General features: G+C 38.7%; 1 long non-coding RNA gene across 1 annotated transcript; it reads right to left on the bottom strand.

The window, feature by feature from the left end:
- Positions 1-246: 246 nt before the first annotated feature.
- On the bottom strand, positions 247-12,833 carry LOC137640530 (uncharacterized). The gene is made up of 4 exons (XR_011044387.1): positions 12,679-12,833; positions 1,812-1,996; positions 564-648; positions 247-405 (listed from the first exon to the last, which is right to left on the bottom strand). It is a non-coding gene; the product is annotated as an uncharacterized lncRNA (long non-coding RNA).
- Positions 12,834-13,656: the final 823 nt, after the last annotated feature.

Below are 13,656 nucleotides of genomic sequence, written 5' to 3'. Positions count from 1 at the left end.
CCTGGACAGTGAAATGGGTAAAAGAGTTTTGACAGCAAGGTTGGAGACAGCTGATAATTATGAAGGAGGAATAAGCAATAAGAGGTAATAGAAAAAGAATGAGAGAAATTTAGAGTCAAACTGAGGAAAAGAAATTCCCCAGTTCGAGAGCCCTCTTGCCCGTCACAAGCCTTCAGCACGGGAATGATATGCCGTGCTGAAGCCCAATGACTTCATCAAGGCATTCTCTCGTTAAGAGGGCAATGGTGGAAGAGGTGGCTTGGCAACCCCGACTTCTCGTTGTGCGTGCAGTACGAAGGAAGCAAGTTCTCTTTGTGTTGGAATGCACGAGGGTTGGCCAACTTTTAGACGAAGCCAGGCTAGATAACATAAACTTGGTCATTTCCACTTACGATTAACATACACCTGGGAGAGACAAGAAAATTATTAGAAAGGGATTCAAAAACTTATTTTTAATAGTGTACTACATGTAATATATATTTTGCACAAATACAGTATGACTTATTAGACAAAAATTATGAGTAAATCTCAAAGAAAAATGAAATTTCAACCTGTTAGCCTACCTGTCCGTAGCATACCTTGAAATTAGACACACTGCATTCTTCCTGGGTGATTAAAGTCCCTGAGGCAGTACCTTCCAAAACAAACCTTGACAAGCAATAAAAATACTGGTGTTAACAAAGGATTTTAACCTAAATGTAACTGTAGCCGGAAATGTTTATGATACTGTACATTATTTTACATTTAAAATTCTTTTATGTATATGTTTTGAAGAGATCTGTAAATTTCATACCTTTTCCTTTATGATCTCAAGAAGCTGCACATATAAAGCTTCTGCTGTCTGATGGTCTACAGAGCTCAACACCTTACAAGGCATATGCAACGTAGATGTGGGGTCTTCAGTAGTGCTAGGCTGTGAGCAGTCTATTTTTGCTACTCCAGAATGAAGAAGCCAATGACTAAATTTTGCAGTGGTGATCCTTTACCCACACAAATATTGTATTTTCCATTTGGATCAAGCTTGGCTCGAAAGGTTGCGACATGCTTCACAATGCGAAGGGCACTTGCAGTCACAACAGCACAAATCGTCATACCATTTTTTTTATATTCTGTGCTGTACTCTAGTTTATCCCATAAATTCATCCTATCCCAAAAATTCATCCTATCCCAAAAATTCATCCTATCCCAAAAATTCATCCTATCCCATAAATTCATCTTATCCCAAAAATTCATCCAAGGAGAACAGAAGATCACTCTTTCTTGCATTTATTAAGTATATCCACCCAATACAAAGCTACCACCTTCTCTACCAATTACGAGTAGCTTAAGAGGAGGAAAGAGCTCTCAGGTGCCACATGGTGGGTATATAAGGAGTACAAGATATATTTTACAGAGATGCTCACTACACTATGGGTGAAGCAAGAAAAAGATTGTGACCAGGAAGCAGAGTCCTCCTATGGGGGAGATAAGAGCCTTAACACACCCGACCATAACCGAGAGGACGTTGCAAGAACCAGCAAAAAGACAAAATTATTACTTAGGTCTCGATATGCAGAATACAGAAACCGCGAACAACAAGGGATGGCTGCGCTGCATATGGCATTCAAGATGATACAATCTTCAGAAAAGAAATAGAATCTTGGAATCTTAAACCTTTTCCTTTAATGCCATTTTGATATTTTAGAAGAAACTATTATAATTGCTATAAAATTTAACATGAACCTCAGCCAAATTTTAGTAAAACCTCCTTTTAACTAGAAATTTTAGAAATTAAATATGGCAATTGATACTGTATACCAAAATAAACTTACTGTATTTGTCTTCTCAGACCTTCCAAATCATCCAACATTCCTAGTTAATGAGTTCTGATTTAAAGAGGTCTTTGTGCAATACAGTACAGTCAGTCCTTTACATATGAAAAGGATTTAAACTTGAGACTTATATGGCATTAATGGTTCGGATGATCACTACACAAACTGGACCTGCAGCAGTCTTCCTACAAAATCAAAATTTTCATTATAATACTGGATACAAAAAAAAAGGTAACTATTAACTACAGGAATGGAACATCATCCTTAAGAGGCAGAGAGGAGGAACTAAAGATTAAGAAGGAACTTAAATCATATGAAAATCCTCTTAAAAAAATATCAAAAACTCAAAATTAAAATCCAAAATTATACCAAGAAAAGAGTAGAAAATTTTTATACCTATATTCATTTGAAGTCTTTGTCTAATAATAGCTTTGAAAAAAAAAAATTAAATTACTGCTATACAAAAGCAAAAACTGATTATACAAATACAAAAAGTGATAAGTTACAGAAAAAAAAAAAACTTTTGGAAAAACATCAGTGATAACTTTAATGCAAATGCAGGAATATTAGTTACAATAAATAAAACACAAAGAATTCTCAAAATTGGTAATTGGGAAAGAAATACAGTAAATTACGACACCACCAATATGGGTGGATACAGCAAAATAAACACAAAATAACAATCATGATAATGAATGCAACACATTGAAGTACAGTATAGTGCAGTGCATTATTCAGCATATTATTGTTTGAAATTTTGAACATAAAACTTAAAAATAAAAAAAAAAACTACAGGTTAAAGTACAGTACAGTGCATTACTCAGTATACTATTGTTAGAAATTTTAAAAATACAACATAAAAATTGAAACAAACAGACAAATATAATACTCAACTTGGGAGCAGTGATCTCCAAAATGCCCGACATCTTCAAAAACACAAAGTAACACAGAGCTACGAAAAACACGTCCGAACGTTCACGGGTGCTTAGAAGGAATGAGGGGAGAAGGATGGGTAGTGGTAGGGGTGGGAGGGGGGAGGGGGGGGGGGGAGACAGTAGCTGTAGAGAATTACACCTCGTAGTAATGGGTGATGTTGAGGAGGGAGAAATCTAATTGGAAAGGGACCTCTGGTAGTGGTATCACTCGCCCCAGTTTTAATACCGACACCCTTTAGGGGTGAGTGAGCAGGATATATTCCTGGCACTCCATGCAACTTTTTTCTCTGGTATATTTAGCAGTATTTATACCTTAGAAATGGTGCTTTAAGGAGCATTTCATGGAGCGACACAGGTTGAGCCCAGAAATTGAAAAATTCTGAAATTCTATCTTCATCAAATAATTAGTTTTAAATGCAGGTCTCTCACAAGACAAAAAATTATTAATGCAGGGATAGTAGGGTACTTAGGTGGGGAATGCCAAAACTATTTAAAGACAGGAGATTATCCTAACCTTGACTAAACTAGGAACATTGGTCCTAACTTGACTATCAAATCAATCTTTACCATAACCACCTCCAAACCTAACCTTCCTTAGAGTTGGTAAATTTTCCAAGGTTTGAATATTGATACTGTATTAGATTTAGTTATTAGATTACATTCAGTTTTAGTGTCGTGTCTTAGAAATAAATAATTATCCACATCCAAGTGTTTCTACAGTAACACCCACAATTTCAATAAAATAGTAATACAGTGATAAATAAAAATCTCTAAAAAATTATATCAATACTTACCCATAATTCATAAGGATATTAGTTTTAGTACCTCAAGATATTCCACAAAAATCAACAAAAAGTAACGGCCTCTCTAACAGAGTATCCAGGGTGAAGTCGCTTAAAAGATTGGAATTATTATGATTGTGGAACTTGAAGTTAATGTCAAGACTAAAGCAAAAGGCCTCATATCATAAGCTTCCCCTTCAAGATTAAACAGAAAGTACTGAACTTCTTTGATTTAGGATGAAGAGAAATTTGAAAATAAGCATACGAGAAGTCCTACAAAGGAATTTACATAAAAGAACCTTGTAATTTACATGAAAGAACCTTGTGAGAAGAGGGAACTTTTTAAGTTTTGATATGTTCAACATTGTCTCCCCACTCTGGTTACCTATGGGACAAAGTAAAGGTACTGTAAATGTAGAACCCAGGGGTAATAAGTACTCGCCTCTTCAGCAGCTCAATTTTTTTTAACAGCTTCTGAATGTTTTACTAAAAAGCTCCCTTGATCAGGTTGTTAACAAAGAGAACCAATTTATGACAGAGGATGTCTAAATATAGAAAAAAACTTTTAATCTTCTTAACAAAATACTATACTACAAGGAACTTTAAGTTCTAATCTCAGCAGTATCCAACATTCAAGAAAATTATGTAAGCTTGCCTGGCTCCTGCCAGCATCTAACCGTAAGGGTTATCATTGCGCGATAGAACCTTCAGGTTTTCTAAAATAACAGCATCTTTTTACAGCCTTCCTAGTAGAGCCGAGGATGAATACAGTATGCAGAAACTCTACCATATCAATCTTAATAGTAGCCACACTTCAAGTATCAAATACATTATGATCCCATTCTAGAGTAGCCAGTGTGACATGCTTGCCTTTTAATCAATGAATGAATGATTTGCAATGATCTGGCATCATTACATTAGTGGTCATTTATGCCAATGCCTCTACATCAAGAATAACTCAAGACACTCCATTATATATAACAGTTAAAGGTTTATCAAGTTTGATTTGGGTATTACTATAATTTGAGTATTACTATAAAGATTTGTTGACAGAGATTATACACTGAACTGCATCTACAGGTGACACAGATTCCGCACATTGAAATGATTTAGGTTAAGAGATACCTGGTATAGTACACTTCACTTTAGGTTAAATTGAATTGTCAGCACAGTTTTCGACATTTGACGGGCAGCTAATGCAAGAGCCTGCGTAACACTTGAGGTAGGGCAATCTTCAATTAATGAAGCTATTGACAAGAGTCAGCAAGACACTTAAAAGGTTTACTGATAAAGACTAGTACAACACAATCTAATTAAAAGCCTAAGGGCCAACACAACCTCTGATAATTCTACACCTCTGACTTCCTGGACACGAGCCTGGGATCGTCCATCCATTTCATCGCTGGTTGCAGGATAAGAATATCAGTCTTGTGTAGCTATAAAGAAATGGTATTCTTGGAAATCTTCTATAGCCTTCCATAGCCTCGCTGTTGATCAAGCTGGAGGCTCATGGACCTCTTCCGGTTTTGCTATAGTGCCCTCTCAGGACAGAAGAAAAGTAGTTCCAACATTTACTTGTCCCTTCTTGTAGTGGAGAAGGCCTGGAACATTGAGTAGTGATCAACATGATTCTGCATCTTTCCGGTGACCTTCTTCCATCCTTCCGCAAGACTTATGACATATGAAGTGCCATAACTTGCCACCACACTTCGCTAAGGCCAAGGTTTGTAGGAAGATAGTCTTGAGAGTCACATCCCATCTGATGTCAGTCTCAGTGGATTGTACGGGCCTTGATTGAGAGACCCAAGGACGTTGTGCGAGGTCCAATGTCGATGGTTTGAGTACAACCCAGAGGTGCTCGACTGTTTGAAGCTCCACAAGAGCATAAACTATTCCCACAAAGAAGAAAGGTCCCAGTCTTTCACTCTGAAAACCTGGCTTAAGGCTGAGCAATAGCCTTTCATCACAGAGACTGATTAAAGTTTCTCTCAAAGGTGAAGGAGGAAATTGTCAATCGATTGAAGAGAGGCTATGACCAAAGAAGCATCTCTCCTACGACACCAACTGCAAAAGATTGCCCTCTTCCCTTGGTAGACAGTTACAGAGGATCTTTGTATGTATCCAGACATCTCCAGTGTAGTGCCCGACAAAAAATGCCTTTTACTCAGAGGAGATGCTGCAAAATCTACAACTGTTAAGAGCAACGACAGCTATATAGTTGTGGGACCTCTGTAGACGGGGCTGACAAGAGGGTGGGCCAGAAGAGAACCTTTCTCAAGTAGCTCAACGAGGTGTATCAGCAGATCTGGATACAATTTGGTACAGTATTTGGCCACTTGGGAGTGCCAAGGGAGAGACCCAATGTCATCAATTGTGGGCAAAATCAGGCATTAGGGTGGAAAGGCATATGCCTCTGTTGTTGTTCCGAGATCTTAAAAAGGAGTCTTTGAATGTCAATGATGGGTCTCGGCTGGTGAGCCGAATACTGTATAGATAGTTTCTTATTTAATAGGGTGGTGAACAGGTTATCGATGGTGAACCTCAAAGAGCAAGAAGACTTTCTCTCATGAAAGGGTATCAAAACATTCCAATCCTACAATCTGACCCTGGAAACCAAGCGAGTGAGCTAGAACATTCCATGCGGACAGCTCTACCATGTTGTAAACCGCCCAAGTGGGCATTTCAAACTCACAAAAGGTCAGTGAAACAGCGTTCCCTTGTTTGGCGATGCAAGCCAAAACTTTAGTATTATTGCTAATTGGCACCCTATTAAACTTGGTTGGAAAGCTTACACCCCTTTGTTTCCATTAGGTTGATATGCACTAGTTTTTCATCTGGGGATCATATCCTCAAAGCAGTCTGGTTCCTTAAGTGCATGCCTCAGGCTTTCATTTTTTTTTTTGAGTCTGTGAACAGACTTTTAAAGTATTTTTATAGGGTGGGGACAAAAGTATTAATAGTTCCCCTAATGACATTTTCACTGTTCAGCCACAATCTAAATCATCCTGTACTTTTTGTTCTACTGAAACTAGATAGTAAGAGGGATCATTGGTTGCCGAACAGTGAAACTTCAGACAACACTGTAGTGATAAGATGGTGGCTGGACAAAGAAGCTTCAGACAGAAGCTTCTTTGATGGTAGAAGCACTTACGAGGGACATGCTTCTCCGATGACGAAAGATAGTCTAGAAGACATTGCTACTCTCAAGCCAGTTTTTGTTTGCGTAAAAACAGTTGCGCTACCTTCCACTGTCTGCCGATAAGATTGCCTGATGGGAACACTCCAAGACTTAATGTTCCTGTGTATCAGTATACCCAAGTACTATATACTTTTGCCTGAGTGTTAGACTGGACTTTACCCAATTGAGTATCAAGACCAAAGAGAGGAAGTCTGTCTCGATCCTGAAGTCGTGGTCTCTTGGAGAAGGAAAAATTCAGCCAATCATAGCGATACCTCAGCAGACTAAATTTATATATGCAGATGATCTGTGCCTAATCCTCCAGTCACATTCATTTACTACCACTGACAGCAAATTTTCAGAAGTTTTGAAAGATATTAATGAAAAAATAAACATACTTGAGGAGAGGTTGGTTAAAATCTCATGAGACTTTGGCTAAATGGTCTTCTTCAATGCAGCAGGGGTTGCATCCGAAGGTTCAGCAGCCAAGGCAAATGTTAAAGATAAGAGTGCTGGAGTTGTAAGAGTGCATAATTTGAAGATTTCAGGGCTGGCAATGACAATATTGTGGCAAGAGAGGACACGGGTACCTCCCAATTGCGGGCCATGACCTATCAAGTGTCTTTACAGTTCTGGGGAAAGCAAACACCTCCAGAAGCTTCAACAGATGGTACACCAGCAACTACCATTAAAGGCCACAGCTTCCAAAAGTCCTTTACCTTGAACACGCCATTATCAGTCAACATAAAAGATGATGAAAGTAAATGAAAAGGAAGAGGAGCATTGCCTTCACTAAGGGAAGGCGATACTTTGGTTCTCACTGAAGCAGGCACAGACTTCAAGCCAGTATTTCCTCCCTCCTACAGAATTTTTCCGAGACTTGACCCCTATACGAACCCAGAGGGCAAAACAGGTCAAGGAGTGAAGGGAGAGAAGGAGTTAAAAGTTTCTTCGGCAACAGCTTGGGCATTGCCATTTCTGAAGCTGAAGAATCCCTCTTAGCCTTTTTCTTCTTTGTGCCAAACTCCAACTGTAAAGCCAGCCACAACCAAGACTATAAGGGGAACACTGCTAACAGTCATGCCCTTTGCAAAAATTACAAAGATAAGCAGCCATATTTAGCTTTAGACATTAACATGTTAAATATTTTGCCAAGTACACTGGGTCTTTGTCTCTATAAGTCCGTAGCCTATAAACAAGCCCCCCCCAAAAAGCAAGTAGACTATAACAGTTAGAGGAGACAGCAAGAAGTAAATTGGTACTGGTTTGCAACTGAAGTCAAATTGAGAACTTTACTAGTGGGTGGGGTTTACCTATACTAAGTATCACTACCTTGTTAAAGTTTCCTCTGCCATTTCCACATTGCTGGAATTATGCTCCTATTAAAAGACAATGATTTGGGGGGGGGGGGGGGGAGGCCCTCACAGCTCCACATACGCCAACGCCACTAACGGATTCATTACGGGCAAATCACTGCGTTCTGGCGTTTCCAAGAGCAGTTTTTGCCACAGCTATTGGCGAATACTTGGCTGCTTGCAATTCCTACTCCGTTAGCGGACTAAATACGGCTTATGACAGAGTTTCGAAATGTGAGGTCAGAGGGCAGGCTTAGACATCAACAGTACCTCGTCCCTCGTAACCAAAGGGCACGGTGTGATAATCACTCTAGTAACGCAAACGGCCACACAGATGTCGACAGTACACAAATTACAGCTGCCTCCATTCACGCCAGACACAGCGAAAGTATGATTTCAGCGTGCATTGTCCCACTTCAGGTTGGCAAACATCACTGGCAAGATAACAAAATCTGATATGGTCATGGTAATGCTGACACTGGACGCATTTTAAAGAATTTCCTCCTGGCTGCAACAGAGGCCAGGACTTATGAGGTACAGCAACTTGGAGAAGAAACCGACGGAGGCCTTCGACCTCCCGGTACCCCCGAGGGCCAAATGCACCCTAAACCTGATAACAACACACCTCGGCGACATCCGTCCCTCAGCAATCTGGGATAAACTGATGGACCTCCTCCAACTGAACAAGCTCAACAGCGATGGGTAGCCCAAGGAGATAAGGCTGTCAAGGGAGATCTCTCACCGTCGCCTTCCCCAAAGCATCTGTGCCCAGTTGGAGGGCGCCAAGGACCTGGATGTACCATCGTTGGTCGTGAAGGCCGACAAACTGGGCTGCCAGATACGCTGCCACCACTCTCATCAGCGCCGTCACCGAGGAAACGGAAGAGTACCTGGTGGAGCCAAACGAGGTAGGGGTCAACGGGATCCACAGTGGGAGACCCCAGTACTCATGCCCACAGCCCCCGCCGTATGTACAGCTGCAGCAATGCCAGCAGCGAGCCCAGCAGGAACAACGGCAACAACTAGGTGGGTGGCTACGCCTACAAGCATCCGTGGAGCTGGTGAGGCTCGATCACATGGGCTTCTACATCCTCGACGTCAACTCAGAAAAAAAGGTTCTTGGTGAATACCGGCGTTACAGTGTCAATGTTCCCACCTTCAAATGATGACCACGGCCTCATATCGGACAACAGGGCTGCCCTGGTTGCCGAGAACGGCCGCCCCATCACCGGTTACGGGACGAGGACAATGAAGATATCCATCATGACCGGAATTACAGCTGGCCTATCCTGACAGCAGACGTCAAGGTGCCTCTCCTGGCCGTTAACTTCCTCGCTCACCATGGACTGCTGGTACACGTGCGTCGCAAACGACTAGGCAATTAGGGGACCTACCATTCCCACACCTCTCCAGCGGGCCTAGCCTTCCCAGGGTGTGCTCAGTCACGCCCTACGAAATGCGGTTGGTCACTTGCCCGCCTAACAGGTTGCTACAATGCCATACGCACAGGTCAATGTACTCTGCCTGTCTCAGAAATAAATCATCACTCAGCTATGGTCTGTCTCTTGTACCTCACAAGCTTTCAAATGAGCAACCCCAAGATAAAGAAAATGATTGAAGACACTTTGAGAACCAAAGTGCCATAATAAAATGATTTGAAAAATGATGCAGACTACACCAAGATTCTCTAAATGCTTAAAAGGATGTTTGATACCCTGTCCCACATCATTAATTGGTATAAAAAAAATTGGCTGCAAGTCTAGTTTTGACATGGGTTAAGTTTTTGCACTATAAAGCAACTTTTAAATTTTTTATACACCCAAGTAACACAAAAAATGTACTATCAATCTGCTATCACTTTATTAAAACCATATACCTATATTTATTAGCTTCCATATGAGATTGCACAGTACAGCACGATACTTCATTGGCATTATAAGACGTAAAGACCTTTATAAGGTCGCGTAAAGTAGACTTCATTTTTAAATGTAATATCCAATTGGATGCGCGGCATAAAGTCGGCACAAAAATAAGTTGAACGAACATAATACCCCATTACCGTGTAAGAAACAGCTCTCTTTGGTCTTGCTGTATGCCATGGCACTCCAGTGTGGTAAATCAAAGTAAACCAGAAATTTCAATTGTGCCAGAAAACCATTTTTCTTTTGTTAAGGGTTAAATCATTTGCCAAGTAGTCGAGTTGATAAATTGCATGTTATTTTGTGTCTAGGTTAGGTGAAGTTTGTTATATGTTAGGATGCACCCCTATAATATTATTAGTAATATTTCAGTTGAGTAGAGTCCCACCCAGCCATTACTACTTGCCAGTACATACGGAACTTTGATTTTTTTTTTGTGAGCAAAGCGAGTGCCCGGCGAATAAAAAACCATTACATTTCAGGATAAAATTTTACTGTATTACAGATAATTATTTAGGGCAGAAAATACATGTTTTCCGGTAGTAACTAACGTGATTTAACCGAATTTGACCTTCATTTCAACCGCAAACAAACAGAACCACCAGCTTGCCTAACTTCAAGTAGCCGAACTGGTTGTTGTTGTTGCGGTTGAAGCGAAGATGAAAACCACTTAAATCCCGTTATTTGCTACAGGAAAACATATTTTCTGTTGAAATGTTTAAATATAATGGCTCTTATTCCGCTCCGCTCGCCTGAAAACAAAAATATCAAGCTTGTATGTACTGACAAGTGGTAATATTGAGCTGCGCACGCTAACATTGGCAACACTAAATATAATTATTCTTGTTCCGCCACTGGCTCGCTTCGCTAACATTAGCAATGTTACGTTAACATATATATTTCTGAAACTATTCATTTGCGACAAGAACTTGTGTCATTTTCGAAGAGAGCGGACTTTTTCTATAGATAGAAGTAGTTTTTTTTCCTAGGTTACATTGCCCTGTAAAACAGTAAAATAATACAGAATCCTTAATGGTTTTGGCTCTGCCATGCGCTCTATTTGCTTGCGAACTAGAAAAACATCAATCTCCTATGTACTGGCAAGCAGTAATGGCTGGGTGGGACTATTACCATATTTACCCAGTATTCTAGGCTTGGTTATTGGGAGGTCAGAAGAGTGGAGCCCTTCTGCTTAAGCAAAGACTTGGTACCCTAGGTTAGGTTAGTTAGTTAGTGATTTTGCTAATTATATCATTTTGAGGTTAATGCTATTGATGTCCTAAATAGACATGTACTACTAGGAGTGGCCAGAATGATTTTTACATTACTATTTTTATGAAGGGTGCATAACAATAGTTTTGGGTTTCCCCATATAAAAAACACTACGTTGCCCTTTGGGATCACCCTAAGGAGTTTGGGGGTAATGATCTTTAATTAATCTTTAAAAGTAGAAATTCCTGGAATTATTTAGATTCTTTAATGACACTAAGTAATACCTACTGTACAGTACTGCAGCGGTTCACTGGCTTGGATGGGTTTCCTTACATATTTTAGCCTTAACACAAATCATTACGCACTTCAAACCATTATTATGATATAAACAATAGGTATGAATCAGAACTACAGCTTATAAATAATCCAGCTTAAATCTTTTTATTTTCACAATCTCGGTCTCTACAATCAGCTTTAATTTCAAGCAACTCATCACATAAATAGTTCGATATCCCTAAAACAATATCTATTTAATATTCTATTAATATTAATCCCCAGAAAACTATGACAAAGGATAAGGAAGAGGTCCTATGGTGGGGGGGATTAGCCTTGTAAGGAGAGAGATATTTAGGCCAGTAAAAAAATATTTATTTAATATTCTATCAATAATAAAACTGAAAAAAAAAAAAATGACCAAGGTAAGGAAGGTGGTCCTAAGGAGCCCGATAGGATTAGCCTGGTTTATTTTTTTGGGGGGATAAGATGATTTAGGCCGGATTAGTAGGCCTAGATATCTTAATTTCAACTCCGTAACATATAAGACTTTACCAAGAAAACGAGATTTTCCATCATTATATTTTCTATATAAAATACAGAATGCCAAAAGTTTTCAGGAAATTTTAACCTTATTGGTATTCTACTAATCCTACAGCCTACTATGATATTAACAGATATAAGGTTTCATTGACAAATTGCTTAACTGCTTCATTAGCAACATTGGCCACCAATAATTGCCGTTTTTAATGCAATATAATTTCTATATCAAATACAGAATGTCACAAGTTTTATACAAAACTTAACCTTATTGCATGTTAGTCCACCAATCTTATCCTAAGATATTAACAGAGTTAAGGTTTCATTAACAAATAGGGAAACAGAGCTTTGACTCGATCAATTTGGCTGTCAATAATTGCTACAAATAGGCCTACCATTGGTACTTTCGTCTCTCATTCATTGAAGATTTTTAAAATATCAGAATGTTAAAGACCACAACAGAAGGACATGCGTGGATGTTAAATGTGTAAAATAACGAATCCTAAGACAAATAGCAATCATGGCCAGAAGAAATGTGGGTAAATTCATTAAGTTAACATTTGTAACACACCGTAGGCCTACATGGAAAACGAGTTGTCATGGACGTCATATGGAGTTTTAGAATAATAGAATAATCCCTATCATAAATATATATAAAAGTTTAAAAACTTACAAACAGGGCAGGTAACCTAGTCTTCTCTTATATGACGTGTTACGAATTAGGGCTGAGACAATACTGAAGCGAGTTGGTCTAGTAGAAAAAAAATGTAAACTAAGTATCAAATTCTTGATTTTTTTTTTTGTAGTATTATGCAATGATCTGATAACTTAGTAAATTGTAAATTAATATATTGTAATCTAAGGTGGATATAATAGTTTCTGAGAATTTTTTCTTTTTCCACAACAATAAAAATTATAGGAAGAGTAGCCTACAGTGCAGTGGGCTACTTAGACTTCGGACAATTGGTTATAGTTTAATTTCTATGGTAAAGAATGTGGCTATATTATATCACCCTTAATGGATTTTCCACCATTTATATGCAGTACAAGGAAGTTTTGACTTTGTTAAAAATCTAATTATCGAACAAACTTAAATGACTTGACTAGACTTTTAAGTCTAAGGTTTCGTTCTGGTGACCTTAGAAATTAACATATCAAACTTCAACATATTATCAAACTTCAATATATCTATAAGTTTTTTTTTCTTTTTTATCTTGTAGGCCTACTGTCCCAAAAAAGGTCTCAACTGAAATGGAATGACCTTATCGTAGAAAAGTTTAACTTAAGTCAATAGCTCCCTAACTTCAACCTAGATAAAGTTAATAAAGAAACGTATTAGCAAATCCCTAACTCATCTACATCTGACTAAATCATAAGCTAACTTCTGCAAACCAAACATTTTTTTTTCCTTTAAGTCTGTTAGAATCAGTCCTAAATATTATAAAAATCCAAGACAATTAATTCAATTTCTTTACTAACAACTAGGCCCATATGAAAATAACAGACCATTTTTCCATCCTTCATTGAACTTATTACCTCTCATCTTTTGGATATCTCTATAGTTTGGAACCTCTCAATTCTAATGATTGAGAAACAGAGGGATAATGTATAGAACAGGTTAGTTTAAATGGCGTGAAAACATATTGAAAAA

This window comes from Palaemon carinicauda, chromosome 5, assembly GCF_036898095.1.
Source record: "Palaemon carinicauda isolate YSFRI2023 chromosome 5, ASM3689809v2, whole genome shotgun sequence".
Lineage (NCBI taxonomy): Eukaryota > Metazoa > Arthropoda > Malacostraca > Decapoda > Palaemonidae > Palaemon > Palaemon carinicauda.
The sequence above is the reverse complement of the archived record's forward strand: the minus strand, read 5'-3'. Positions and strand labels throughout refer to the sequence as shown.